At 43.8% G+C, this 27,183-nt stretch overlaps 34 non-coding genes across 34 annotated transcripts; all 34 read left to right on the forward strand.

Annotated features, from left to right (window-relative positions):
* Positions 1-19: 19 nt before the first annotated feature.
* On the forward strand, positions 20-91 carry TRNAE-UUC (transfer RNA glutamic acid (anticodon UUC)). The gene has a single exon. It is a non-coding gene; the product is annotated as a tRNA-Glu (tRNA).
* Positions 92-1,175: 1,084 nt separating this feature from the next.
* TRNAE-CUC (transfer RNA glutamic acid (anticodon CUC)) lies at positions 1,176-1,247 on the forward strand. Its single transcript has one exon. It is a non-coding gene; the product is annotated as a tRNA-Glu (tRNA).
* Positions 1,248-3,053: 1,806 nt separating this feature from the next.
* Positions 3,054-3,125, forward strand: TRNAE-UUC (transfer RNA glutamic acid (anticodon UUC)). The gene has a single exon. It is a non-coding gene; the product is annotated as a tRNA-Glu (tRNA).
* A 204-nt stretch (positions 3,126-3,329) lies between these two features.
* Positions 3,330-3,401, forward strand: TRNAE-UUC (transfer RNA glutamic acid (anticodon UUC)). Its single transcript has one exon. It is a non-coding gene; the product is annotated as a tRNA-Glu (tRNA).
* Positions 3,402-4,385: 984 nt separating this feature from the next.
* On the forward strand, positions 4,386-4,457 carry TRNAE-CUC (transfer RNA glutamic acid (anticodon CUC)). Its single transcript has one exon. It is a non-coding gene; the product is annotated as a tRNA-Glu (tRNA).
* Positions 4,458-4,534: 77 nt separating this feature from the next.
* Positions 4,535-4,606, forward strand: TRNAE-UUC (transfer RNA glutamic acid (anticodon UUC)). The gene has a single exon. It is a non-coding gene; the product is annotated as a tRNA-Glu (tRNA).
* A 1,080-nt stretch (positions 4,607-5,686) lies between these two features.
* TRNAE-UUC (transfer RNA glutamic acid (anticodon UUC)) lies at positions 5,687-5,758 on the forward strand. Its single transcript has one exon. It is a non-coding gene; the product is annotated as a tRNA-Glu (tRNA).
* Positions 5,759-6,591: 833 nt separating this feature from the next.
* TRNAE-UUC (transfer RNA glutamic acid (anticodon UUC)) lies at positions 6,592-6,663 on the forward strand. Its single transcript has one exon. It is a non-coding gene; the product is annotated as a tRNA-Glu (tRNA).
* A 794-nt stretch (positions 6,664-7,457) lies between these two features.
* Positions 7,458-7,529, forward strand: TRNAE-UUC (transfer RNA glutamic acid (anticodon UUC)). Its single transcript has one exon. It is a non-coding gene; the product is annotated as a tRNA-Glu (tRNA).
* Positions 7,530-8,035: 506 nt separating this feature from the next.
* Positions 8,036-8,107, forward strand: TRNAE-UUC (transfer RNA glutamic acid (anticodon UUC)). The gene has a single exon. It is a non-coding gene; the product is annotated as a tRNA-Glu (tRNA).
* Positions 8,108-8,186: 79 nt separating this feature from the next.
* Positions 8,187-8,258, forward strand: TRNAE-UUC (transfer RNA glutamic acid (anticodon UUC)). The gene has a single exon. It is a non-coding gene; the product is annotated as a tRNA-Glu (tRNA).
* Positions 8,259-8,612: 354 nt separating this feature from the next.
* Positions 8,613-8,684, forward strand: TRNAE-UUC (transfer RNA glutamic acid (anticodon UUC)). Its single transcript has one exon. It is a non-coding gene; the product is annotated as a tRNA-Glu (tRNA).
* Positions 8,685-9,366: 682 nt separating this feature from the next.
* Positions 9,367-9,438, forward strand: TRNAE-UUC (transfer RNA glutamic acid (anticodon UUC)). Its single transcript has one exon. It is a non-coding gene; the product is annotated as a tRNA-Glu (tRNA).
* Positions 9,439-9,517: 79 nt separating this feature from the next.
* On the forward strand, positions 9,518-9,589 carry TRNAE-UUC (transfer RNA glutamic acid (anticodon UUC)). The gene has a single exon. It is a non-coding gene; the product is annotated as a tRNA-Glu (tRNA).
* A 354-nt stretch (positions 9,590-9,943) lies between these two features.
* On the forward strand, positions 9,944-10,015 carry TRNAE-UUC (transfer RNA glutamic acid (anticodon UUC)). The gene has a single exon. It is a non-coding gene; the product is annotated as a tRNA-Glu (tRNA).
* Positions 10,016-10,848: 833 nt separating this feature from the next.
* TRNAE-UUC (transfer RNA glutamic acid (anticodon UUC)) lies at positions 10,849-10,920 on the forward strand. Its single transcript has one exon. It is a non-coding gene; the product is annotated as a tRNA-Glu (tRNA).
* Positions 10,921-11,851: 931 nt separating this feature from the next.
* TRNAE-UUC (transfer RNA glutamic acid (anticodon UUC)) lies at positions 11,852-11,923 on the forward strand. The gene has a single exon. It is a non-coding gene; the product is annotated as a tRNA-Glu (tRNA).
* An 833-nt stretch (positions 11,924-12,756) lies between these two features.
* Positions 12,757-12,828, forward strand: TRNAE-UUC (transfer RNA glutamic acid (anticodon UUC)). Its single transcript has one exon. It is a non-coding gene; the product is annotated as a tRNA-Glu (tRNA).
* A 1,234-nt stretch (positions 12,829-14,062) lies between these two features.
* Positions 14,063-14,134, forward strand: TRNAE-UUC (transfer RNA glutamic acid (anticodon UUC)). Its single transcript has one exon. It is a non-coding gene; the product is annotated as a tRNA-Glu (tRNA).
* A 230-nt stretch (positions 14,135-14,364) lies between these two features.
* Positions 14,365-14,436, forward strand: TRNAE-UUC (transfer RNA glutamic acid (anticodon UUC)). The gene has a single exon. It is a non-coding gene; the product is annotated as a tRNA-Glu (tRNA).
* Positions 14,437-14,515: 79 nt separating this feature from the next.
* TRNAE-UUC (transfer RNA glutamic acid (anticodon UUC)) lies at positions 14,516-14,587 on the forward strand. The gene has a single exon. It is a non-coding gene; the product is annotated as a tRNA-Glu (tRNA).
* Positions 14,588-15,683: 1,096 nt separating this feature from the next.
* Positions 15,684-15,755, forward strand: TRNAE-UUC (transfer RNA glutamic acid (anticodon UUC)). Its single transcript has one exon. It is a non-coding gene; the product is annotated as a tRNA-Glu (tRNA).
* A 355-nt stretch (positions 15,756-16,110) lies between these two features.
* On the forward strand, positions 16,111-16,182 carry TRNAE-UUC (transfer RNA glutamic acid (anticodon UUC)). Its single transcript has one exon. It is a non-coding gene; the product is annotated as a tRNA-Glu (tRNA).
* Positions 16,183-16,412: 230 nt separating this feature from the next.
* Positions 16,413-16,484, forward strand: TRNAE-UUC (transfer RNA glutamic acid (anticodon UUC)). Its single transcript has one exon. It is a non-coding gene; the product is annotated as a tRNA-Glu (tRNA).
* A 79-nt stretch (positions 16,485-16,563) lies between these two features.
* TRNAE-UUC (transfer RNA glutamic acid (anticodon UUC)) lies at positions 16,564-16,635 on the forward strand. The gene has a single exon. It is a non-coding gene; the product is annotated as a tRNA-Glu (tRNA).
* A 945-nt stretch (positions 16,636-17,580) lies between these two features.
* Positions 17,581-17,652, forward strand: TRNAE-UUC (transfer RNA glutamic acid (anticodon UUC)). The gene has a single exon. It is a non-coding gene; the product is annotated as a tRNA-Glu (tRNA).
* Positions 17,653-18,007: 355 nt separating this feature from the next.
* On the forward strand, positions 18,008-18,079 carry TRNAE-UUC (transfer RNA glutamic acid (anticodon UUC)). Its single transcript has one exon. It is a non-coding gene; the product is annotated as a tRNA-Glu (tRNA).
* Positions 18,080-18,309: 230 nt separating this feature from the next.
* TRNAE-UUC (transfer RNA glutamic acid (anticodon UUC)) lies at positions 18,310-18,381 on the forward strand. Its single transcript has one exon. It is a non-coding gene; the product is annotated as a tRNA-Glu (tRNA).
* A 79-nt stretch (positions 18,382-18,460) lies between these two features.
* TRNAE-UUC (transfer RNA glutamic acid (anticodon UUC)) lies at positions 18,461-18,532 on the forward strand. The gene has a single exon. It is a non-coding gene; the product is annotated as a tRNA-Glu (tRNA).
* A 1,700-nt stretch (positions 18,533-20,232) lies between these two features.
* Positions 20,233-20,304, forward strand: TRNAE-UUC (transfer RNA glutamic acid (anticodon UUC)). The gene has a single exon. It is a non-coding gene; the product is annotated as a tRNA-Glu (tRNA).
* Positions 20,305-20,659: 355 nt separating this feature from the next.
* Positions 20,660-20,731, forward strand: TRNAE-UUC (transfer RNA glutamic acid (anticodon UUC)). The gene has a single exon. It is a non-coding gene; the product is annotated as a tRNA-Glu (tRNA).
* Positions 20,732-20,961: 230 nt separating this feature from the next.
* Positions 20,962-21,033, forward strand: TRNAE-UUC (transfer RNA glutamic acid (anticodon UUC)). The gene has a single exon. It is a non-coding gene; the product is annotated as a tRNA-Glu (tRNA).
* A 79-nt stretch (positions 21,034-21,112) lies between these two features.
* TRNAE-UUC (transfer RNA glutamic acid (anticodon UUC)) lies at positions 21,113-21,184 on the forward strand. The gene has a single exon. It is a non-coding gene; the product is annotated as a tRNA-Glu (tRNA).
* Positions 21,185-23,610: 2,426 nt separating this feature from the next.
* Positions 23,611-23,682, forward strand: TRNAE-UUC (transfer RNA glutamic acid (anticodon UUC)). Its single transcript has one exon. It is a non-coding gene; the product is annotated as a tRNA-Glu (tRNA).
* Positions 23,683-27,183: the final 3,501 nt, after the last annotated feature.

Consider the following 27,183-nt stretch of genomic DNA (forward strand, 5'->3'; position numbering starts at 1 on the left):
TAAGACTTGTTTAAGCAAGTCTGATATGGTCTAGTGGCTAGGATATCTGGCTTTCACCCAGAAGGCCCGGGTTCGATTCCCGGTATCGGAGCGAGTGCTTTTGTACCGCTTTTCAAGAATAGAATTAACGATATAGGTTTATGAATAGAAATAAGACTTGGTTAAGCAAGTCCGATATGGTCTAGTGGCTAGAAAATATCTGGCTTTCACCCAGAAGGCCCGGGTAAGATTCCCAGTATCGGAGCGAGTGCTTTTGTACCGCTTTTCAAGAATAGAATCAAGACTTGGTTGAGCAAGTACGATATGGTCTAGTCGCTAGGATACCTGACTTTCACCCAGAAGGCCCGGGTTCGATTCCCGGTATCGGAGCACGTGGTGTTGTACCGCTTTTCAAGAAAAGACTTAAGGATATAGATTTATGAATAGAATTAAGACTGGGCTAAGCAAGTACGATATGGTCTAGTGGCAAGGATATCTGGCTCTCACCCGGAAGGCCAGGGTTCGATTCCCGGTATCGGATTGCGTGCTTTTGTACCGCTTTTCAAGAATAGACTTAAGGATATAGGTTTATGAATAGAAATAAGACTTGGTTAAGCAAGTCTGATATGGTCTAGTGGGTAGTATATCTGGCTTTCACCCAGAAGGCCAGGGTTCGATTCCCGGTATCGGATTGCGTGCTTTTGTACCGCTTTTCAAGAATAGACTTAAGGATATAGGTTTATGAATAGAAATAAGACTTGGTTAAGCAAGTCCGATATGGTCTAGTGACTAGTATATCTGGCTTTCACCCAGAAGGCCCAGGTTCGATTCCCGGTATCGGAGTGAGAGCTTTTGTACCGCTTTTCGAGAATAGACTTAAGGATATAGGTTTATGAATAGAATTAAGACCTGGTTGAGCAAGTACGATATGGTATAGTGCAAGGATATCTGGCTCTCACCCAGAAGGCCAGGGTTCGATTCACGGTATCGGATTGCGTGCTTTTGAACCGCTTTTCAAGAATAGACTTAAGGATATAGGTTTATGAATAGAATTAAGACTTGGTTAAGCAAGTCCGATATGGTATAGTGCAAGGATATCTGGCTTTCACCCAGAAGGCCCGGGTTCGATTCCCGGTATCGAAGCGAGTGCTTTTGTACCGCTTTTCAAGAATAGAATTAAGACTTGGTTAAGCAAGTACGATATGGTTTAGTGGCTAGGATATCTGGCTCTCACCCAGAAGGCCAGGGTTCGATTCCCGGTATCGTAGCGAGTGTTTTGTAAAGCATTTCAAAATAGACTTAAGGAACTTGGTTTATGAATACAATTAAGACTCGGTTGAGCAAGTCCGATATGGTCTAGTGGTTGGGATACCTGGCTTTCACCCAGAAGGCCCGGGTTCGATTCCCGGTATCTGAGCGAGTGCTTTGTAAAGCATTTCAAAATAGACTTAAGGAACTTGGTTTATGAATACAATTAAGACTCGGTTGGGCAAGTCCGATATGGTCTAGTGGGTGGGATACCTGGCTTTCACCCAATAGGCCCGGGTTCGATTCCCGGTATCGGAGCGAGTTGTTTTGTACCGCTTTTCAAGAATAGAATTAAGACTAGGTTGAGCAAGTACGATATGGTCTAGTCGCTAGGATAGCTGACTTTCACCCAGAAGGCCCGGGTTCGATTCCCGGTATCGGAGCACGTGGTTTTGTACCGCTTTTCAAGAAAAGACTTAAGGATATAGGTTTATGAATAGATATAAGACTTGATTAAGCAAGTCCGATATTGTCTAGTGGCTAGTATATCTGGCTTTCACCCAGAAGGCCCGGGTTCGATTCCCGGTATCGGAGTGAATGCTTTTGTACCGCTTTTGAAGAATAGACTTAAAGACACATTTATAGGAATAATATTTAGGTTCGTTCCAACCAGTCCGATATGGTTGATTGGCTAGGATATCTGGCTCTCACCCAGAAGGCCAGGGTTCGATTCACGGTATCGGATTGCGTGCTTTTGAACCGCTTTTCAAGAATAGACTTAAGGATATAGGTTTATGAATAGAATTAAGACTTGGTTAAGCAAGTCCGATATGGTATAGTGCTAGGATATCTGGCTTTCACCCAGAAGGCCCGGGTTCGATACCCGGTATCGGAGCGAGTGCTTTTGTACCGCTTTTCAAGAATAGAATTAAGACTTGGTTAAGCAACTACGATATGGTCTAGTGGCTAGGATATCTGGCTCTCACCCAGAAGGCCAGGGTTCGATTCCCGGTATCGGATTGCGTGCTTTTGTACCGCTTTTCAAGAATAGACTTAAGGATATAGGTTTATGAATAGAAATAAGACTTGGTTAAGCAAGTCCGATATGGTCTAGTGGCTAGGATATCTGGCTTTCACCCAGAAGGCCCGCGTTCGATTCCCGGTATCGGAGTGAGTGCTTTTGTACCGCTTTTCAAGAATAGACTTAAGGATATAGGTTTATGAATTGAATTAAGACTTGGTTGAGGAAGTCCGATATGGTCTAGTGGCTAGGATAACTGCTTTTTACCCAGAAGGCCCGGCTTCGATTCCCGGTATCGGAGTGAGTGCTTTTGTACCGCTTTTCAAGAATAGACTTAAGGATATAGGTTTATGAATAGAAATAAGACTTGGTTAAGCAAGTCCGATATGGTCTAGTGGCTAGGATATCTGGCTCTCACCCAGAAGGCTATAGTACGATTCCCGGTATCGGAGCGAGTGTTTTGTAAAGCATTTCAAAAATAGACTTAAGGATATAGGTTTATGAATAGAATTAAGACTCGGTTGAGCAAGTCCGATATGGTATAGTGCTAGGATATCTGGCTTTCACCAAGAAGGCCCGGGTTCGATTCCCGGTATCGGAGCGAGTGCTTTTGTACCGCTTTTCAAGAATAGAATTAAGACTTGGTTAAGCAAGTACGATATGGTCTAGTGGCTAGGATATCTGGCACTCACCCAGAAGGCCAGGGTTCGATTCCCGGTATCGGATTGCGTGCTTTTGTACCGCTTTTCAAGAATAGACTTAAGGATATAGGTTTATGAATAGAAATAAGACTTGTTTAAGCAAGTCCGATATGGTCTAGTGGCTAGGATATCTGGCTTTCACCCAGAAGGCCCGGGTTCGATTCCCGGTATCGGAGCGAGTGCTTTTGTACCGCTTTTCAAGAATAGAATTAAGACTTGGTTAAGCAAGTACGATATGGTCTAGTGGCTAGGATATCTGGCACTCACCCAGAAGGCCAGGGTTCGATTCCCGGTATCGGATTGCGTGCTTTTGTACCGCTTTTCAAGAATAGACTTAAGGATATAGGTTTATGAATAGAAATAAGACTTGTTTAAGCAAGTCCGATATGGTCTAGTGGCTAGGATATCTGGCTTTCACCCAGAAGGCCCGGGTTCGATTCCCGGTATCGGAGTGAGTGCTTTTGTACCGCTTTTCAAGAATAGACTTAAGGATATAGGTTTATGAATTGAATTAAGACTTGGTTGAGGAAGTCCGATATGGTCTAGTGGCTAGGATAACTGCTTTTTACCCAGAAGGCCCGGCTTCGATTCCCGGTATCGGAGTGAGTGCTTTTGTACCGCTTTTCAAGAATAGACTTAAGGATATAGGTTTATGAATAGAAATAAGACTTGGTTTAGCAAGTCCGATATGGTCTAGTGGCTAGGATATCTGGCTCTCACCCAGAAGGCTATAGTACGATTCCCGGTATCGGAGCGAGTGTTTTGTAAAGCATTTCAAAAATAGACTTAAGGATATAGGTTTATGAATAGAATTAAGACTCGGTTGAGCAAGTCCGATATGGTCTAGTGGGTGGGATACCTGGCTTTCACCCAGAAGGCCCGGGTGCGATTCCTGGTATCGGAGCGAGTGCTTTTGTACCGCTTTTGAAGAATAGACTTAAAGACACATTTATAGGAATAATATATAGGGTTGTTCCAACCAGTCCGATATGGTTGAGTTTCTAGGATATCTGGCTCTCACCCTGAAGGCTATAGTACGATTCCCGGTATCGGAGCGAGTGCTTTTGAACCGCTTTTCAAGAATAGACTTAAGGATATAGGTTTATGAATAGAATTAAGACCTGGTTGAGCAAGTACGATTTGGTCTAGTGGCTGGGATATCTGGCTCTCACCCAGAAGGCCAGGGTTCGATTCCCGGTATCGGATTGCGTGCTTTTGTACCGCTTTTCAAGAATAGACTTAAGGATATAGGTTTATGAATAGAAATAAGACTTGGTTAAGCAAGTCCGATATGGTCTAGTGGCTAGTATATCTGGCTTTCACCCAGAAGGCCCAGGTTCGATTCCCGGTATCGGAGTGAGAGCTTTTGTACCGCTTTTCGAGAATAGACTTAAGGATATAGGTTTATGAATAGAATTAAGACCTGGTTGAGCAAGTACGATATGGTCTAGTGGCTAGGATATCTGGCTCTCACCCAGAAGGCCAGGGTTCGATTCCCGGTATCGGAGCGAGTGTTTTGTAAAGCATTTCAAAATAGACTTAAGGAACTTGGTTTATGAATACAATTAAGACTCGGTTGAGCAAGTCCGATATGGTCTAGTGGTTGGGATACCTGGCTTTCACCCAGAAGGCCCGGGTTCGATTCCCGGTATCGGAGCGAGTGCTTTGTAAAGCATTTCAAAATAGACTTAAGGAACTTGGTTTATGAATACAATTAAGACTCGGTTGGGCAAGTCCGATATGGTCTAGTCGCTAGGATAGCTGACTTTCACCCAGAAGGCCCGGGTTCGATTCCCGGTATCGGAGCACGTGGTTTTGTACCGCTTTTCAAGAAAAGACTTAAGGATATAGGTTTATGAATAGATATAAGACTTGATTAAGCAAGTCCGATATTGTCTAGTGGCTAGTATATCTGGCTTTCACCCAGAAGGCCCGGGTTCGATTCCCGGTATCGGAGTGAATGCTTTTGTACCGCTTTTGAAGAATAGACTTAAAGACACATTTATAGGAATAATATTTAGGTTCGTTCCAACCAGTCCGATATGGTTGATTGGCTAGGATATCTGGCTCTCACCCAGAAGGCCAGGGTTCGATTCACGGTATCGGATTGCGTGCTTTTGAACCGCTTTTCAAGAATAGACTTAAGGATATAGGTTTATGAATAGAATTAAGACTTGGTTAAGCAAGTCCGATATGGTATAGTGCTAGGATATCTGGCTTTCACCCAGAAGGCCCGGGTTCGATTCCCGGTATCGGAGCGAGTGCTTTTGTACCGCTTTTCAAGAATAGAATTAAGACTTGATTAAGCAACTACGATATGGTCTAGTGGCTAGGATATCTGGCTCTCACCCAGAAGGCCAGGGTTCGATTCCCGGTATCGGATTGCGTGCTTTTGTACCGCTTTTCAAGAATTGACTTAAGGATATAGGTTTATGAATAGAAATAAGACTTGGTTAAGTAAGTCCGATATGGTATAGTGCTAGGATATCTGGCTTTCACCCAGAAGGCCCGGGTTCGATTCCCGGTATCGGAGCGAGTGCTTTTGTACCGCTTTTCAAGAATAGAATTAAGACTTGGTTAAGCAAGTACGATATGGTCTAGTGGCTAGGATATCTGGCTCTCACCCAGAAGGCCAGGGTTCGATTCCCGGTATCGGATTGCGTGCTTTTGTACCGCTTTTCAAGATTAGACTTAAGGATATAGGTTTATGAATAGAAATAAGACTTGTTTAAGCAAGTCCGATATGGTCTAGTGGCTAGGATATCTGGCTTTCACCCAGAAGGCCCGGGTTCGATTCCCGGTATCGGAGTGAGTGCTTTTGTACCGCTTTTCAAGAATAGACTTAAGGATATAGGTTTATGAATTGAATTAAGACTTGGTTGAGGAAGTCCGATATGGTCTAGTGGCTAGGATAACTGCTTTTTACCCAGAAGTCCCGGCTTCGATTCCCGGTATCGGAGTGAGTGCTTTTGTACCGCTTTTCAAGAATAGACTTAAGGATATAGGTTTATGAATAGAAATAAGACTTGGTTAAGCAAGTCCGATATGGTCTAGTGGCTAGGATATCTGGCTCTCACCCAGAAGGCTATAGTACGATTCCCGGTATCGGAGCGAGTGTTTTGTAAAGCATTTCAAAAATAGACTTAAGGATATAGGTTTATGAATAGAATTAAGACTCGGTTGAGCAAGTCCGATATGGTCTAGTGGGTGGGATACCTGGCTTTCACCCAGAAGGCTCGGGTGCGATTCCTGGTATCGGAGCGAGTGCTTTTGTACCGCTTTTGAAGAATAGACTTAAAGACACATTTATAGGAATAATATATAGGGTTGTTCCAACAAGTCCGATATGGTTGAGTGGCTAGGATATCTGGCTCTCACCCAGAAGGCTATAGTACGATTCCCGGTATCGGAGCGAGTGCTTTTGTACCGCTTTTCAAGAATAGACTTAAGGATATAGGTTTATGAATAGAATTAAGACCTGGTTGAGCAAGTACGATATGGTCTAGTGGCTGGGATATTTGGCTCTCACCCAGAAGGCCAGGGTTCGATTCCCGGTATCGGAGTGAGTGCTTTTGTACCGCTTTTTAAGAATAGACTTAAGGATATAGGTTTATGAATAGAATTAAGACTCGATTAAGCAAGTCCGATATGGTCTAGTGGCTAGAATATCTGGCTTTCACCCAGAAGGCCCGGGTTCGATTCCCGGTATCGGAGCGAGTTCTTTTGTACCGCTTTTCAAGAATAGAATCAAGACTTGGTTGAGCAAGTACGATATGGTCAAGTCGCTAGGATACCTGACTTTCACCCAGAAGGCCCGGGTTCGATTCCCGGTATCGGAGCACGTGGTTTTGTACCGCTTTTCAAGAAAAGACTTAAGGATATAGGTTTATGAATAGAATTAAGACCTGGTTAAGCAAGTACGATATGGTCTAGTGGCAAGGATATCTGGCTCTCACCCAGAAGGCTATAGTACGATTCCCGGTATCGGAGTGAGTGTTTTGTAAAGCATTTCAAAAATAGACTTAAGGATATAGGTTTATGAATAGAATTAAGACTCGGTTGAGCAAGTCCGATATGGTCTAGTGGGTGGGATACCTGGCTTTCACCCAGAAGGCCCGGGTGCGATTCCTGGTATCGGAGCGAGTGCTTTTGTACCGCTTTTGAAGACACATTTATAGGAATAATATATAGGGTTGTTCCAACAAGTCCGATATGGTTGAGTGGCTAGGATATCTGGCTCTCACCCAGAAGGCTATAGTACGATTCCCGGTATCGGAGCGAGTGCTTTTGTACCGCTTTTCAAGAATAGACTTAAGGATATAGGTTTATGAATAGAATTAAGACCTGGTTGAGCAAGTACGATATGGTCTAGTGGCTGGGATATTTGGCTCTCACCCAGAAGGCCAGGGTTCGATTCCCGGTATCGGAGTGAGTGCTTTTGTACCGCTTTTTAAGAATAGACTTAAGGATATAGGTTTATGAATAGAATTAAGACTCGATTAAGCAAGTCCGATATGGTCTAGTGGCTAGAATATCTGGCTTTCACCCAGAAGGCCCGGGTTCGATTCCCGGTATCGGAGCGAGTGCTTTTGTACCGCTTTTCAAGAATAGAATCAAGACTTGGTTGAGCAAGTACGATATGGTCAAGTCGCTAGGATACCTGACTTTCACCCAGAAGGCCCGGGTTCGATTCCCGGTATCGGATCACGTGGTTTTGTACCGCTTTTCAAGAAAAGACTTAAGGATATAGGTTTATGAATAGAATTAAGACCTGGCTAAGCAAGTACGATATGGTCTAGTGGCAAGGATATCTGGCTCTCACCCAGAAGGCCAGGGTTCGATTCCCGGTATCGGATTGCGTGCTTTTGTACCGCTTTTCAAGAATAGACTTAAGGATATAGGTTTATGAATAGAATTAAGACCTGGTTGAGCAAGTACGATATGATCTAGTGGCTAGGATATCTGGCTCTCACCCAGAAGACCAGGGTTCGATTCCCGGTATCGGATTGCGTGCTTTTGTACCGCTTTTCAAGAATAGACTTAAGGATATAGGTTTATGAATAGAAATAAGACTTTGTTAAGCAAGTCCGATATGGTCTAGTGGCTAGGATATCTGGCTTTCACCCAGAAGGCCCGGGTTCGATTCCCGGTATCGGAGTGAGTGCTTTTGTACCGCTTTTCAAGAATAGACTTAAGGATATAGGTTTATGAATAGAATTGAGACTCGGTTATGCAGGTCCGATATGGTCTAGTGGCTAGGATATCTGGCTTTCACCCAGAAGGCCCGGGTTCGATTCCCGGTATCGGAGCGAGTGCTTTTGTACCGCTTTTCAAGAATTGACTTAAGGATATAGGTTTATGAATAGAAATAAGACTTGGTTAAGTAAGTCCGATATGGTATAGTGCTAGGATATCTGGCTTTCACCCAGAAGGCCCGGGTTCGATTCCCGGTATCGGAGCGAGTGCTTTTGTACCGCTTTTCAAGAATAGAATTAAGACTTGGTTAAGCAAGTACGATATGGTCTAGTGGCTAGGATATCTGGCTCTCACCCAGAAGGCCAGGGTTCGATTCCCGGTATCGGATTGCGTGCTTTTGTACCGCTTTTCAAGATTAGACTTAAGGATATAGGTTTATGAATAGAAATAAGACTTGTTTAAGCAAGTCCGATATGGTCTAGTGGCTAGGATATCTGGCTTTCACCCAGAAGGCCCGGGTTCGATTCCCGGTATCGGAGTGAGTGCTTTTGTACCGCTTTTCAAGAATAGACTTAAGGATATAGGTTTATGAATTGAATTAAGACTTGGTTGAGGAAGTCCGATATGGTCTAGTGGCTAGGATAACTGCTTTTTACCCAGAAGTCCCGGCTTCGATTCCCGGTATCGGAGTGAGTGCTTTTGTACCGCTTTTCAAGAATAGACTTAAGGATATAGGTTTATGAATAGAAATAAGACTTGGTTAAGCAAGTCCGATATGGTCTAGTGGCTAGGATATCTGGCTCTCACCCAGAAGGCTATAGTACGATTCCCGGTATCGGAGCGAGTGTTTTGTAAAGCATTTCAAAAATAGACTTAAGGATATAGGTTTATGAATAGAATTAAGACTCGGTTGAGCAAGTCCGATATGGTCTAGTGGGTGGGATACCTGGCTTTCACCCAGAAGGCTCGGGTGCGATTCCTGGTATCGGAGCGAGTGCTTTTGTACCGCTTTTGAAGAATAGACTTAAAGACACATTTATAGGAATAATATATAGGGTTGTTCCAACAAGTCCGATATGGTTGAGTGGCTAGGATATCTGGCTCTCACCCAGAAGGCTATAGTACGATTCCCGGTATCGGAGCGAGTGCTTTTGTACCGCTTTTCAAGAATAGACTTAAGGATATAGGTTTATGAATAGAATTAAGACCTGGTTGAGCAAGTACGATATGGTCTAGTGGCTAGGATATCTGGCTTTCACCCAGAAGGCCCGGGTTCGATTCCCGGTATCGGAGTGAGTGCTTTTGTACCGCTTTTCAAGAATAGACTTAAGGATATAGGTTTATGAATAGAATTGAGACTCGGTTATGCAGGTCCGATATGGTCTAGTGGCTAGGATATCTGGCTTTCACCCAGAAGGCCCGGGTTCGATTCCCGGTATCGGAGCGAGTGCTTTTGTACCGCTTTTCAAGAATTGACTTAAGGATATAGGTTTATGAATAGAAATAAGACTTGGTTAAGTAAGTCCGATATGGTATAGTGCTAGGATATCTGGCTTTCACCCAGAAGGCCCGGGTTCGATTCCCGGTATCGGAGCGAGTGCTTTTGTACCGCTTTTCAAGAATAGAATTAAGACTTGGTTAAGCAAGTACGATATGGTCTAGTGGCTAGGATATCTGGCTCTCACCCAGAAGGCCAGGGTTCGATTCCCGGTATCGGATTGCGTGCTTTTGTACCGCTTTTCAAGATTAGACTTAAGGATATAGGTTTATGAATAGAAATAAGACTTGTTTAAGCAAGTCCGATATGGTCTAGTGGCTAGGATATCTGGCTTTCACCCAGAAGGCCCGGGTTCGATTCCCGGTATCGGAGTGAGTGCTTTTGTACCGCTTTTCAAGAATAGACTTAAGGATATAGGTTTATGAATTGAATTAAGACTTGGTTGAGGAAGTCCGATATGGTCTAGTGGCTAGGATAACTGCTTTTTACCCAGAAGTCCCGGCTTCGATTCCCGGTATCGGAGTGAGTGCTTTTGTACCGCTTTTCAAGAATAGACTTAAGGATATAGGTTTATGAATAGAAATAAGACTTGGTTAAGCAAGTCCGATATGGTCTAGTGGCTAGGATATCTGGCTCTCACCCAGAAGGCTATAGTACGATTCCCGGTATCGGAGCGAGTGTTTTGTAAAGCATTTCAAAAATAGACTTAAGGATATAGGTTTATGAATAGAATTAAGACTCGGTTGAGCAAGTCCGATATGGTCTAGTGGGTGGGATACCTGGCTTTCACCCAGAAGGCTCGGGTGCGATTCCTGGTATCGGAGCGAGTGCTTTTGTACCGCTTTTGAAGAATAGACTTAAAGACACATTTATAGGAATAATATATAGGGTTGTTCCAACAAGTCCGATATGGTTGAGTGGCTAGGATATCTGGCTCTCACCCAGAAGGCTATAGTACGATTCCCGGTATCGGAGCGAGTGCTTTTGTACCGCTTTTCAAGAATAGACTTAAGGATATAGGTTTATGAATAGAATTAAGACCTGGTTGAGCAAGTACGATATGGTCTAGTGGCTGGGATATTTGGCTCTCACCCAGAAGGCCAGGGTTCGATTCCCGGTATCGGAGTGAGTGCTTTTGTACCGCTTTTTAAGAATAGACTTAAGGATATAGGTTTATGAATAGAATTAAGACTCGATTAAGCAAGTCCGATATGGTCTAGTGGCTAGAATATCTGGCTTTCACCCAGAAGGCCCGGGTTCGATTCCCGGTATCGGAGCGAGTTCTTTTGTACCGCTTTTCAAGAATAGAATCAAGACTTGGTTGAGCAAGTACGATATGGTCAAGTCGCTAGGATACCTGACTTTCACCCAGAAGGCCCGGGTTCGATTTCCGGTATCGGAGCACGTGGTTTTGTACCGCTTTTCAAGAAAAGACTTAAGGATATAGGTTTATGAATAGAATTAAGACCTGGTTAAGCAAGTACGATATGGTCTAGTGGCAAGGATATCTGGCTCTCACCCAGAAGGCTATAGTACGATTCCCGGTATCGGAGCGAGTGTTTTGTAAAGCATTTCAAAAATAGACTTAAGGATATAGGTTTATGAATAGAATTAAGACTCGGTTGAGCAAGTCCGATATGGTCTAGTGGGTGGGATACCTGGCTTTCACCCAGAAGGCCCGGGTGCGATTCCTGGTATCGGAGCGAGTGCTTTTGTACCGCTTTTGAAGAATAGACTTAAAGACACATTTATAGGAATAATATATAGGGTTGTTCCAACAAGTCCGATATGGTTGAGTGGCTAGGATATCTGGCTCTCACCCAGAAGGCTATAGTACGATTCCCGGTATCGGAGCGAGTGCTTTTGTACCGCTTTTCAAGAATTGACTTAAGGATATAGGTTTATGAATAGAAATAAGACTTGGTTAAGTAAGTCCGATATGGTATAGTGCTAGGATATCTGGCTTTCACCCAGAAGGCCCGGGTTCGATTCCCGGTATCGGAGCGAGTGCTTTTGTACCGCTTTTCAAGAATAGAATTAAGACTTGGTTAAGCAAGTACGATATGGTCTAGTGGCTAGGATATCTGGCTCTCACCCAGAAGGCCAGGGTTCGATTCCCGGTATCGGATTGCGTGCTTTTGTACCGCTTTTCAAGATTAGACTTAAGGATATAGGTTTATGAATAGAAATAAGACTTGTTTAAGCAAGTCCGATATGGTCTAGTGGCTAGGATATCTGGCTTTCACCCAGAAGGCCCGGGTTCGATTCCCGGTATCGGAGTGAGTGCTTTTGTACCGCTTTTCAAGAATAGACTTAAGGATATAGGTTTATGAATTGAATTAAGACTTGGTTGAGGAAGTCCGATATGGTCTAGTGGCTAGGATAACTGCTTTTTACCCAGAAGTCCCGGCTTCGATTCCCGGTATCGGAGTGAGTGCTTTTGTACCGCTTTTCAAGAATAGACTTAAGGATATAGGTTTATGAATAGAAATAAGACTTGGTTAAGCAAGTCCGATATGGTCTAGTGGCTAGGATATCTGGCTCTCACCCAGAAGGCTATAGTACGATTCCCGGTATCGGAGCGAGTGTTTTGTAAAGCATTTCAAAAATAGACTTAAGGATATAGGTTTATGAATAGAATTAAGACTCGGTTGAGCAAGTCCGATATGGTCTAGTGGGTGGGATACCTGGCTTTCACCCAGAAGGCTCGGGTGCGATTCCTGGTATCGGAGCGAGTGCTTTTGTACCGCTTTTGAAGAATAGACTTAAAGACACATTTATAGGAATAATATATAGGGTTGTTCCAACAAGTCCGATATGGTTGAGTGGCTAGGATATCTGGCTCTCACCCAGAAGGCTATAGTACGATTCCCGGTATCGGAGCGAGTGCTTTTGTACCGCTTTTCAAGAATAGACTTAAGGATATAGGTTTATGAATAGAATTAAGACCTGGTTGAGCAAGTACGATATGGTCTAGTGGCTGGGATATTTGGCTCTCACCCAGAAGGCCAGGGTTCGATTCCCGGTATCGGAGTGAGTGCTTTTGTACCGCTTTTTAAGAATAGACTTAAGGATATAGGTTTATGAATAGAATTAAGACTCGATTAAGCAAGTCCGATATGGTCTAGTGGCTAGAATATCTGGCTTTCACCCAGAAGGCCCGGGTTCGATTCCCGGTATCGGAGCGAGTTCTTTTGTACCGCTTTTCAAGAATAGAATCAAGACTTGGTTGAGCAAGTACGATATGGTCAAGTCGCTAGGATACCTGACTTTCACCCAGAAGGCCCGGGTTCGATTCCCGGTATCGGAGCACGTGGTTTTGTACCGCTTTTCAAGAAAAGACTTAAGGATATAGGTTTATGAATAGAATTAAGACCTGGTTAAGCAAGTACGATATGGTCTAGTGGCAAGGATATCTGGCTCTCACCCAGAAGGCTATAGTACGATTCCCGGTATCGGAGCGAGTGTTTTGTAAAGCATTTCAAAAATAGACTTAAGGATATAGGTTTATGAATAGAATTAAGACTCGGTTGAGCAAGTCCGATATGGTCTAGTGGGTGGGATACCTGGCTTTCACCCAGAAGGCCCGGGTGCGATTCCTGGTATCGGAGCGAGTGCTTTTGTACCGCTTTTGAAGAATAGACTTAAAGACACATTTATAGGAATAATATATAGGGTTGTTCCAACAAGTCCGATATGGTTGAGTGGCTAGGATATCTGGCTCTCACCCAGAAGGCTATAGTACGATTCCCGGTATCGGAGCGAGTGCTTTTGTACCGCTTTTCAAGAATAGACTTAAGGATATAGGTTTATGAATAGAATTAAGACCTGGTTGAGCAAGTACGATATGGTCTAGTGGCTGGGATATTTGGCTCTCACCCAGAAGGCCAGGGTTCGATTCCCGGTATCGGAGTGAGTGCTTTTGTACCGCTTTTTAAGAATAGACTTAAGGATATAGGTTTATGAATAGAATTAAGACTCGATTAAGCAAGTCCGATATGGTCTAGTGGCTAGAATATCTGGCTTTTACCCAGAAGGCCCGGGTTCGATTCCCGGTATCGGAGCGAGTGCTTTTGTACCGCTTTTCAAGAATAGAATCAAGACTTGGTTGAGCAAGTACGATATGGTCAAGTCGCTAGGATACCTGACTTTCACCCAGAAGGCCCGGGTTCGATTCCCGGTATCGGATCACGTGGTTTTGTACCGCTTTTCAAGAAAAGACTTAAGGATATAGGTTTATGAATAGAATTAAGACCTGGCTAAGCAAGTACGATATGGTCTAGTGGCAAGGATATCTGGCTCTCACCCAGAAGGCCAGGGTTCGATTCCCGGTATCGGATTGCGTGCTTTTGTACCGCTTTTCAAGAATAGACTTTAGGATATAGGTTTATGAACAGAAATAAGACTTGGTTAAGCAAGTCCGATATGGTCTAGTGGCTAGTATATCTGGCTTTCACCCAGAAGGCCCGGGTTCGATTCCCGGTATCGGAGTGAGTGCTTTTGTACCGCTTTTCAAGAATAGACTTAAGGATATAGGTTTATGAATAGAATTAAGACCTGGTTGAGCAAGTACGATATGATCTAGTGGCTAGGATATCTGGCTCTCACCCAGAAGACCAGGGTTCGATTCCCGGTATCGGATTGCGTGCTTTTGTACCGCTTTTCAAGAATAGACTTAAGGATATAGGTTTATGAATAGAAATAAGACTTTGTTAAGCAAGTCCGATATGGTCTAGTGGCTAGGATATCTGGCTTTCACCCAGAAGGCCCGGGTTCGATTCCCGGTATCGGAGTGAGTGCTTTTGTACCGCTTTTCAAGAATAGACTTAAGTATATAGGTTTATGAATAGAATTGAGACTCGGTTATGCAGGTCCGATATGGTCTAGTGGCTAGGATATCTGGCTTTCACCCAGAAGGCCCGGGTTCGATTCCCGGTATCGGAGCGAGTGCTTTTGTACCGCTTTTCAAGAATAGAATCAAGACTTGGTTGAGCAAGTACGATATGGTCTAGTCGCTAGGATACCTGACTTTCACCCAGAAGGCCCGGGTTCGATTCCCGGTATCGGAGCACGTGGTTTTGTACCGCTTTTCAAGAAAAGACTTAAGGATATAGGTTTATGAATAGAATTAAGACTTGACTGAGCAAGTACGATATGGTCAAGTCGCTAGGATACCTGACTTTCACCCAGAAGGCCCGGGTTCGATTCCCGGTATCGGAGCACGTGGTTTTGTACCGCTTTTAAAGAATAAATTTAAAGACACATTTATAGGGTTGCCAAAATCAGTCCGATATGGTCTAGTGGCTAGGATTACCGGCTTTCACCCAGAAGCCACGGGTTCGATTCCCGGTATCGGATTGCGTGCTTTGTACCGCTTTTCAAGAATAGACTTAAGGATATAGGTTTATGAATAGAAATAAGACTTGGTTAAGCAAGTCCGATATGGTCTAGTGGCTAGTTTATCTGGCTTTCACCCAGAAGGCCCGGGTTCGATTCCCGGTATCGGAGTGAGTGCTTTTGTACCGCTTTTCAAAAATAGACTTAAGGATATAGGTTTACGAATAGAAATAAGACTGGGTTAAGCAAGTCCGATATGGTCTAGTGGCTAGGATATCTGGCTCTCACCCAGAAGGCTATAGTACGATTCCCGGTATCGGAGCGAGTGCTTTTGTACCGCTTTTCAAGAATAGACTTAAGGATATAGGTTTATGAATAGAATTAAGACCTGGTTGAGCAAGTACGATATGGTCTAGTGGCTAGGATATCTGGCTTTCACCCAGAAGGCCAGGGTTCGATTCCCGGTATCGGATTGCGTGCTTATGTACCGCTTTTCAAGAATAGATTTAAGGATATAGGTTTATGAATAGAAATAAGACTTGATTAAGCAAGTCCGATATGGTCTAGTGGCTAGTAAATCTGGCTTTCACCCAGAAGGCCAGGGTTCGATTCCCGGTATCGGAGTGAGTGCTTTTGTACCGCTTTTTAAGAATAGACTTAAGGATATAGGTTTATGAATAGAATTAAGACTCGATTAAGCAAGTCCGATATGGTCTAGTGGCTAGAATATCTGGCTTTCACCCAGAAGGCCCGGGTTCGATTCCCGGTATCGGAGCGAGTGCTTTTGTACCGCTTTTCAAGAATAGAATCAAGACTTGGTTGAGCAAGTACGATATGGTCAAGTCGCTAGGATACCTGACATTCACCCAGAAGGCCCGGGTTCTATTCCCGGTATCGGATCACGTGGTTTTGTACCGCTTTTCAAGAAAAGACTTAAGGATATAGGTTTATGAATAGAATTAAGACCTGGCTAAGCAAGTACGATATGGTCTAGTGGCAAGGATATCTGGCTCTCACCCAGAAGGCCAGGGTTCGATTCCCGGTATCGGATTGCGTGCTTTTGTACCGCTTTTCAAGAATAGACTTAAGGATATAGGTTTATGAACAGAAATAAGACTTGGTTAAGCAAGTCCGATATGGTCTAGTGGCTAGTATATCTGGCTTTCACCCAGAAGGCCCGGGTTCGATTCCCGGTATCGGAGTGAGTGCTTTTGTACCGCTTTTCAAGAATAGACTTAAGGATATAGGTTTATGAATAGAATTAAGACCTGGTTGAGCAAGTACGATATGGTCTAGTGGCTAGGATATCTGGCTCTCACCCAGAAGACCAGGGTTCGATTCCCGGTATCGGATTGCGTGCTTTCGTACCGCTTTTCAAGAATAGACTTAAGGATATATGTTTATGAATAGAAATAAGACTTTGTTAAGCAAGTCCGATATGGTCTAGTGGCTAGGATATCTGGCTTTCACCCAGAAGGCCCGGGTTCGATTCCCGGTATCGGAGTGAGTGCTTTTGTACCGCTTTTCAAGAATAGACTTAAGGATATAGGTTTATGAATAGAATTGAGACTCGGTTATGCAGGTCCGATATGGTCTAGTGGCTAGGATATCTGGCTTTCACCCAGAAGGCCCGGGTTCGATTCCCGGTATCGGAGCGAGTGCTTTTGTACCGCTTTTCAAGAATAGAATCAAGACTTGGTTGAGCAAGTACGATATGGTCTAGTCGCTAGGATACCTGACTTTCACCCAGAAGGCCCGGGTTCGATTCCCGGTATCGGAGCACGTGGTTTTGTACCGCTTTTCAAGAAAAGACTTAAGGATATAGGTTTATGAATAGAATTAAGACTTGACTGAGCAAGTACGATATGGTCAAGTCGCTAGGATACCTGACTTTCACCCAGGAGGCCCGGGTTCGATTCCCGGTATCGGAGCACGTGGTTTTGTACCGCTTTTAAAGAATAAATTTAAAGACACATTTATAGGGTTGCCAAAATCAGTCCGATATGGTCTAGTGGCTAGGATATCCGGCTTTCACCCAGAAGCCACGGGTTCGATTCCCGGTATCGGATTGCGTGCTTTGTACCGCTTTTCAAGAATAGACTTAAGGATATAGGTTTACGAATAGAAATAAGACTGGGTTAAGCAAGTCCGATATGGTCTAGTGGCTAGGATATCTGGCTCTCACCCAGAAGGCTATAGTACGATTCCCGGTATCGGAGCGAGTGCTTTTGTACCGCTTTTCAAGAATAGACTTAAGGATATAGGTTTATGAATAGAATTAAGACCTGGTTGAGCAAGTACGATATGGTCTAGTGGCTAGGATATCTGGCTTTCACCCAGAAGGCCAGGGTTCGATTCCCGGTATCGGATTGCGTGCTTATGTACCGCTTTTCAAGAATAGATTTAAGGATATAGGTTTATGAATAGAAATAAGACTTGATTAAGCAAGTCCGATATGGTCTAGTGGCTAGTAAATCTGGCTTTCACCCAGAAGGCCAGGGTTCGATTCCCGGTATCGGAGTGAGTGCTTTTGTACCGCTTTTTAAGAATAGACTTAAGGATATAGGTTTATGAATAGAATTAAGACTCGATTAAGCAAGTCCGATATGGTCTAGTGGCTAGAATATCTGGCTTTCACCCAGAAGGCCCGGGTTCGATTCCCGGTATCGGAGCGAGTGCTTTTGTACCGCTTTTCAAGAATAGAATCAAGACTTGGTTGAGCAAGTACGATATGGTCAAGTCGCTAGGATACCTGACTTTCACCCAGAAGGCCCGGGTTCTATTCCCGGTATCGGATCACGTGGTTTTGTACCGCTTTTCAAGAAAAGACTTAAGGATATAGGTTTATGAATAGAATTAAGACCTGGCTAAGCAAGTACGATATGGTCTAGTGGCAAGGATATCTGGCTCTCACCCAGAAGGCCAGGGTTCGATTCCCGGTATCGGATTGCGTGCTTTTGTACCGCTTTTCAAGAATAGACTTAAGGATATAGGTTTATGAACAGAAATAAGACTTGGTTAAGCAAGTCCGATATGGTCTAGTGGCTAGTATATCTGGCTTTCACCCAGAAGGCCCGGGTTCGATTCCCGGTATCGGAGTGAGTGCTTTTGTACCGCTTTTCAAGAATAGACTTAAGGATATAGGTTTATGAATAGAATTAAGACCTGGTTGAGCAAGTACGATATGGTCTAGTGGCTAGGATATCTGGCTCTCATCCAGAAGACCAGGGTTCGATTCCCGGTATCGGATTGCGTGCTTTCGTACCGCTTTTCAAGAATAGACTTAAGGATATATGTTTATGAATAGAAATAAGACTTTGTTAAGCAAGTCCGATATGGTCTAGTGGCTAGGATATCTGGCTTTCACCCAGAAGGCCCGGGTTCGATTCCCGGTATCGGAGTGAGTGCTTTTGTACCGCTTTTCAAGAATAGACTTAAGGATATAGGTTTATGAATAGAATTGAGACTCGGTTACGCAGGTCCGATATGGTCTAGTGGCTAGGATATCTGGCTTTCACCCAGAAGGCCCGGGTTCGATTCCCGGTATCGGAGCGAGTGCTTTTGTACCGCTTTTCAAGAATAGAATCAAGACTTGGTTGAGCAAGTACGATATGGTCTAGTCGCTAGGATACCTGACTTTCACCCAGAAGGCCCGGGTTCGATTCCCGGTATCGGAGCACGTGGTTTTGTACCGCTTTTCAAGAAAAGACTTAAGGATATAGGTTTATGAATAGAATTAAGACTTGACTGAGCAAGTACGATATGGTCAAGTCGCTAGGATACCTGACTTTCACCCAGAAGGCCCGGGTTCGATTCCCGGTATCGGAGCACGTGGTTTTGTACCGCTTTTAAAGAATAAATTTAAAGACACATTTATAGGGTTGCCAAAATCAGTCCGATATGGTCTAGTGGCTAGGATATCCGGCTTTCACCCAGAAGCCACGGGTTCGATTCCCGGTATCGGATTGCGTGCTTTGTACCGCTTTTCAAGAATAGACTTAAGGATATAGGTTTATGAATAGAAATAAGACTTGGTTAAGCAAGTCCGATATGGTCTAGTGGCTAGTTTATCTGGCTTTCACCCAGAAGGCCCGGGTTCGATTCCCGGTATCGGAGTGAGTGCTTTTTTACCGCTTTTCAAGAATAGACTTAAGGATATAGGTTTACGAATAGAAATAAGACTGGGATAAGCAAGTCCGATATGGTCTAGTGGCTAGGATATCTGGCTCTCACCCAGAAGGCTATAGTACGATTCCCGGTATCGGAGCGAGTGCTTTTGTACCGCTTTTCAAGAATAGACTTAAGGATATAGGTTTATGAATAGAATTAAGACCTGGTTGAGCAAGTACGATATGGTCTAGTGGCTAGGATATCTGGCTTTCACCCAGAAGTCCAGGGTTCGATTCCCGGTATCGGATTGCGTGCTTATGTACCGCTTTTCAAGAATAGATTTAAGGATATAGGTTTATGAATAGAAATAAGACTTGATTAAGCAAGTCCGATATGGTCTAGTGGCTAGTAAATCTGGCTTTCACCCAGAAGGCTCGGGTTCGATTCCTGGTATCGGAGTGAGTGCTTTTGTACCGCTTTTCAAGAATAGACTTAAGGATATAGGTTTATGAATAGAATTAAGACCTGGTTGAGCAATTACGATATGGTCTAGTGGCTAGGATATCTGGCTCTCACCCAGAAGACCAGGGTTCGATTCCCGGTATCGGATTGCGTGCTTTTGAACCGCTTTTCAAGAATAGACTTAAGGATATAGGTTTATGAATAGAATTAAGACTTGGTTAAGCAAGTCCGATATGGTCTAGTGGCTAGGATATCTGGCTCTCACCCAGAAGGCTATAGTACGATTCCCGGTATCGGAGCGAGTGCTTTTGTACCGCTTTTCAAGAATAGACTTAAGGATATAGGTTTATGAATAGAATTAAGACCTGGTTGAGCAAGTACGATATGGTCTAGTGGCTAGGATATCTGGCTTTCACCCAGAAGGCCAGGGTTCGATTCCCGGTATCGGATTGCGTGCTTATGTACCGCTTTTCAAGAATAGATTTAAGGATATAGGTTTATGAATAGAAATAAGACTTGATTAAGCAAGTCCGATATGGTCTAGTGGCTAGTAAATCTGGCTTTCACCCAGAAGGCCAGGGTTCGATTCCCGGTATCGGAGTGAGTGCTTTTGTACCGCTTTTTAAGAATAGACTTAAGGATATAGGTTTATGAATAGAATTAAGACTCGATTAAGCAAGTCCGATATGGTCTAGTGGCTAGAATATCTGGCTTTCACCCAGAAGGCCCGGGTTCGATTCCCGGTATCGGAGCGAGTGCTTTTGTACCGCTTTTCAAGAATAGAATCAAGACTTGGTTGAGCAAGTACGATATGGTCAAGTCGCTAGGATACCTGACTTTCACCCAGAAGGCCCGGGTTCTATTCCCGGTATCGGATCACGTGGTTTTGTACCGCTTTTCAAGAAAAGACTTAAGGATATAGGTTTATGAATAGAATTAAGACCTGGCTAAGCAAGTACGATATGGTCTAGTGGCAAGGATATCTGGCTCTCACCCAGAAGGCCAGGGTTCGATTCCCGGTATCGGATTGCGTGCTTTTGTACCGCTTTTCAAGAATAGACTTAAGGATATAGGTTTATGAACAGAAATAAGACTTGGTTAAGCAAGTCCGATATGGTCTAGTGGCTAGTATATCTGGCTTTCACCCAGAAGGCCCGGGTTCGATTCCCGGTATCGGAGTGAGTGCTTTTGTACCGCTTTTCAAGAATAGACTTAAGGATATAGGTTTATGAATAGAATTAAGACCTGGTTGAGCAAGTACGATATGGTCTAGTGGCTAGGATATCTGGCTCTCATCCAGAAGACCAGGGTTCGATTCCCGGTATCGGATTGCGTGCTTTCGTACCGCTTTTCAAGAATAGACTTAAGGATATATGTTTATGAATAGAAATAAGACTTTGTTAAGCAAGTCCGATATGGTCTAGTGGCTAGGATATCTGGCTTTCACCCAGAAGGCCCGGGTTCGATTCCCGGTATCGGAGTGAGTGCTTTTGTACCGCTTTTCAAGAATAGACTTAAGGATATAGGTTTATGAATAGAATTGAGACTCGGTTACGCAGGTCCGATATGGTCTAGTGGCTAGGATATCTGGCTTTCACCCAGAAGGCCCGGGTTCGATTCCCGGTATCGGAGCGAGTGCTTTTGTACCGCTTTTCAAGAATAGAATCAAGACTTGGTTGAGCAAGTACGATATGGTCTAGTCGCTAGGATACCTGACTTTCACCCAGAAGGCCCGGGTTCGATTCCCGGTATCGGAGCACGTGGTTTTGTACCGCTTTTCAAGAAAAGACTTAAGGATATAGGTTTATGAATAGAATTAAGACTTGACTGAGCAAGTACGATATGGTCAAGTCGCTAGGATACCTGACTTTCACCCAGAAGGCCCGGGTTCGATTCCCGGTATCGGAGCACGTGGTTTTGTACCGCTTTTAAAGAATAAATTTAAAGACACATTTATAGGGTTGCCAAAATCAGTCCGATATGGTCTAGTGGCTAGGATATCCGGCTTTCACCCAGAAGCCACGGGTTCGATTCCCGGTATCGGATTGCGTGCTTTGTACCGCTTTTCAAGAATAGACTTAAGGATATAGGTTTATGAATAGAAATAAGACTTGGTTAAGCAAGTCCGATATGGTCTAGTGGCTAGTTTATCTGGCTTTCACCCAGAAGGCCCGGGTTCGATTCCCGGTATCGGAGTGAGTGCTCTTTTACCGCTTTTCAAGAATAGACTTAAGGATATAGGTAAACGAATAGAAATAAGACTGGGTTAAGCAAGTCCGATATGGTCTAGTGGCTAGGATATCTGGCTCTCACCCAGAAGGCTATAGTACGATTCCCGGTATCGGAGCGAGTGCTTTTGTACCGCTTTTCAAGAATAGACTTAAGGATATAGGTTTATGAATAGAATTAAGACCTGGTTGAGCAAGTACGATATGGTCTAGTGGCTAGGATATCTGGCTTTCACCCAGAAGTCCAGGGTTCGATTCCCGGTATCGGATTGCGTGCTTATGTACCGCTTTTCAAGAATAGATTTAAGGATATAGGTTTATGAATAGAAATAAGACTTGATTAAGCAAGTCCGATATGGTCTAGTGGCTAGTAAATCTGGCTTTCACCCAGAAGGCTCGGGTTCGATTCCTGGTATCGGAGTGAGTGCTTTTGTACCGCTTTTCAAGAATAGACTTAAGGATATAGGTTTATGAATAGAATTAAGACCTGGTTGAGCAATTACGATATGGTCTAGTGGCTAGGATATCTGGCTCTCACCCAGAAGACCAGGGTTCGATTCCCGGTTTCGGATTGCGTGCTTTTGAACCGCTTTTCAAGAATAGACTTAAGGATATAGGTTTATGAATAGAATTAAGACTTGGTTAAGCAAGTCCGATATGGTATAGTGCAAGGATATCTGGCTCTCACCCAAAAGGCCAGGGTTCGATTCACGGTATCGGATTGCGTGCTTTTGAACCGCTTTTCAAGAATAGACTTAAGGATATAGGTTTATGAATAGAATTAAGACTTGGTTAAGCAAGTCCGATATGTTATAGTGCAAGGATATCTGGCTTTCACCCAGAAGGCCCGGGTTCGATTCCCGGTATCGAAGCGGGTGCTTTTGTACCGCTTTTCAAGAATAGAATTAAGACTTGGTTAAGCAAGTACGATATGGTCTAGTGGCTAGGATATCTGGCTCTCACCCAGAAGGCCAGGGTTCGATTCCCGGTATCGGATTGCGTGCTTTTGTACCGCTTTTCAAGAATAGACTTAAGGATATAGGTTTATGAATAGAAATAAGACTTGGTTAAGCAATCCGATATGGTCTAGTGGCTAGGATATCTGGCTTTCACCCAGAAGGCCAGGGTTCGATTCACGGTATCGGAGTGAGTGCTTTTGTACCGCTTTTCAAGAATAGACTTAAGGATATAGGTTTACGAATAGAAATAAGACTGGGTTAAGCAAGTCCGATATGGTCTAGTGGCTAGGATATATGGCTCTCACCCAGAAGGCTATAGTACGATTCCCGGTATCGGAGCGAGTGCTTTTGTACCGCTTTTCAAGAATAGACTTAAGGATATAGGTTTATGAATAGAATTAAGACCTGGTTGAGCAAGTACGATATGGTCTAGTGGCTAGGATATCTGGCTTTCACCCAGAAGTCCAGGGTTCGATTCGCGGTATCGGATTGCGTGCTTATGTACCGCTTTTCAAGAATAGATTTAAGGATATAGGTTTATGAATAGAAATAAGACTTGATTAAGCAAGTCCGATATGGTCTAGTGGCTAGTAAATCTGGCTTTCACCCAGAAGGCTCGGGTTCGATTCCCGGTATCGGAGTGAGTGCTTTTGTAACGCTTTTCAAGAATAGACTTAAGGATATAGGTTTATGAATAGAATTAAGACCTGGTTGAGCAATTACGATATGGTCTAGTGGCTAGGATATCTGGCTCTCACCCAGAAGACCAGGGTTCGATTCCCGGTATCGGAGTGAGTGCTTTTGTACCGCTTTTCAAGAATAGACTTAAGGATATAGGTTTATGAATAGAATTGAGACTCGGTTAAGCAAGTCCGATATGGTCTAGTGGCTAGGATATCTGGCTTTCACCCAGAAGGCCCGGGTTCGATTCCCGGTATCGGAGCGAGTGCTTTTGTACCGCTTTTCAAGAATAGAATCAAGACTTGGTTGAGCAAGTACGATATGGTCTAGTCGCTAGGATACCTGACTTTCACCCAGAAGGCCCGGGTTCGATTCCCGGTATCGGAGCACGTGGATTTGTACCGCTTTTCAAGAAAAGACTTAAGGATATAGGTTTATGAATAGAATTAAGACTTGGCTAAGCAAGTACGATATAGTCTACTGGCTAGGATATCTGGCTCTCACCCAGAAGGCCAGGGTTCGATTCCCGGTATCGGATTGCGTGCTTATGTACCGCTTTTCAAGAATAGATTTAAGGATATAGGTTTATGAATAGAAATAAGACTTGATTAAGCAAGTCCGATATGGTCTAGTGGCTAGTAAATCTGGCTTTCACCCAGAAGGCTCGGGTTCGATTCCCGGTATCGGAGTGAGTGCTTTTGAACCGCTTTTCAAGAATAGACTTAAGGATATAGGTTTATGAATAGAATTAAGACTTGGTTAAGCAAGTCCGATATGGTATAGTGCAAGGATATCTGGCTCTCACCCAGAAGGCCAGGGTTCGATTCACGGTATCGGATTGCGTGCTTTTGAACCGCTTTTCAAGAATAGACTTAAGGATATAGGTTTATGAATAGAATTAAGACTTGGTTAAGCAAGTCCGATATGTTATAGTGCAAGGATATCTGGCTTTCACCCAGAAGGCCCGGGTTCGATTCCCGGTATCGAAGCGGGTGCTTTTGTACCGCTTTTCAAGAATAGAATTAAGACTTGGTTAAGCAAGTACGATATGGTCTAGTGGCTAGGATATCTGGCTCTCACCCAGAAGGCCAGGGTTCGATTCCCGGTATCGGATTGCGTGCTTTTGTACCGCTTTTCAAGAATAGACTTAAGGATATAGGTTTATGAATAGAAATAAGACTTGGTTAAGCAATCCGATATGGTCTAGTGGCTAGGATATCTGGCTTTCACCCAGAAGGCCTGGGTTCGATTCACGGTATCGGATTGCGTGCTTTTGAACCGCTTTTCAAGAATAGACTTAAGGATATAGGTTTATGAATAGAATTAAGACTTGGTGAAGCAAGTCCGATATGGTATAGTGCTAGGATATCTGGCTTTCACCCAGAAGGCCCGAGTTCGATTCCCGGTATCGGAGCGAGTGCTTTTGTACCGCTTTTCAAGAATAGAATTAAGACTTGGTTAAGCAAGTACGATATGGTCTAGTGGCTAGGATATCTGGCTCTCACCCAGAAGGCCAGGGTTCGATTCCCGGTAACGGATTGCGTGCTTTTGTACCGCTTTTCAAGAATAGACTTAAGGATATAGATTTATGAATAGAATTAAGACTTGGCTAAGCAAGTACGATATAGTCTACTGGCTAGGATATCTGGCTCTCACCCAGAAGGCCAGGGTTCGATTCCCGGTATCGGATTGCGTGCTTATGTACCGCTTTTCAAGAATAGATTTAAGGATATAGGTTTATGAATAGAAATAAGACTTGATTAAGCAAGTCCGATATGGTCTAGTGGCTAGTAAATCTGGCTTTCACCCAGAAGGCTCGGGTTCGATTCCCGGTATCGGAGTGAGTGCTTTTGTAACGCTTTTCAAGAATAGACTTAAGGATATAGGTTTATGAATAGAATTAAGACCTGGTTGAGCAATTACGATATGGTCTAGTGGCTAGGATATCTGGCTCTCACCCAGAAGACCAGGGTTCGATTCCCGGTATCGGATTGCGTGCTTTTGAACCGCTTTTCAAGAATAGACTTAAGGATATAGGTTTATGAATAGAATTAAGACTAGGTTGAGCAAGTACGATATGGTCTAGTCGCTAGGATAGCTGACTTTCACCCAGAAGGCCCGGGTTCGATTCACGGTATCGGATTGCGTGCTTTTGAACCGCTTTTCAAGAATAGACTTAAGGATATAGGTTTATGAATAGAATTAAGACTTGGTTAAGCAAGTCCGATATGTTATAGTGCAAGGATATCTGGCTTTCACCCAGAAGGCCCGGGTTCGATTCCCGGTATCGAAGCGGGTGCTTTTGTACCGCTTTTCAAGAATAGAATTAAGACTTGGTTAAGCAAGTACGATATGGTCTAGTGGCTAGGATATCTGGCTCTCACCCAGAAGGCCAGGGTTCGATTCCCGGTATCGGATTGCGTGCTTTTGTACCGCTTTTCAAGAATAGACTTAAGGATATAGGTTTATGAATAGAAATAAGACTTGGTTAAGCAATCCGATATGGTCTAGTGGCTAGGATATCTGGCTTTCACCCAGAAGGCCAGGGTTCGATTCACGGTATCGGATTGCGTGCTTTTGAACCGCTTTTCAAGAATAGACTTAAGGATATAGGTTTATGAATAGAATTAAGACTTGGTGAAGCAAGTCCGATATGGTATAGTGCTAGGATATCTGGCTTTCACCCAGAAGGCCCGAGTTCGATTCCCGGTATCGGAGCGAATGCTTTTGTACCGCTTTTCAAGAATAGAATTAAGACTTGGTTAAGCAAGTACGATATGGTCTAGTGGCTAGGATATCTGGCTCTCACCCAGAAGGCCAGGGTTCGATTCCCGGTAACGGATTGCGTGCTTTTGTACCGCTTTTCAAGAATAGACTTAAGGATATAGATTTATGAATAGAATTAAGACTTGGCTAAGCAAGTACGATATAGTCTACTGGCTAGGATATCTGGCTCTCACCCAGAAGGCCAGGGTTCGATTCCCGGTATCGGATTGCGTGCTTATGTACCGCTTTTCAAGAATAGATTTAAGGATATAGGTTTATGAATAGAAATAAGACTTGATTAAGCAAGTCCGATATGGTCTAGTGGCTAGTAAATCTGGCTTTCACCCAGAAGGCTCGGGTTCGATTCCCGGTATCGGAGTGAGTGCTTTTGTAACGCTTTTCAAGAATAGACTTAAGGATATAGGTTTATGAATAGAATTAAGACCTGGTTGAGCAATTACGATATGGTCTAGTGGCTAGGATATCTGGCTCTCACCCAGAAGACCAGGGTTCGATTCCCGGTATTGGATTGCGTGCTTTTGAACCGCTTTTCAAGAATAGACTTAAGGATATAGGTTTATGAATAGAATTAAGACTTGGTTAAGCAAGTCCGATATGGTATAGTGCAAGGATATCTGGCTCTCACCCAGAAGGCCAGGGTTCGATTCACGGTATCGGATTGCGTGCTTTTGAACCGCTTTTCAAGAATAGACTTAAGGATATAGGTTTATGAATAGAATTAAGACTTGGTTAAGCAACTCCGATATGTTATAGTGCAAGGATATCTGGCTTTCACCCAGAAGGCCCGGGTTCGATTCCCGGTATCGAAGCGGGTGCTTTTGTACCGCTTTTCAAGAATAGAATTAAGACTTGGTTAAGCAAGTACGATATGGTCTAGTGGCTAGGATATCTGGCTCTCACCCAGAAGGCCAGGGTTCGATTCCCGGTAACGGATTGCGTGCTTTTGAACCGCTTTTCAAGAATAGACTTAAGGATA

This window comes from Phalangium opilio, unplaced genomic scaffold (assembly GCF_054372755.1).
Source record: "Phalangium opilio isolate 3A_F unplaced genomic scaffold, DU_Popi_V2 ptg000054l_1, whole genome shotgun sequence".
Lineage (NCBI taxonomy): Eukaryota > Metazoa > Arthropoda > Arachnida > Opiliones > Phalangiidae > Phalangium > Phalangium opilio.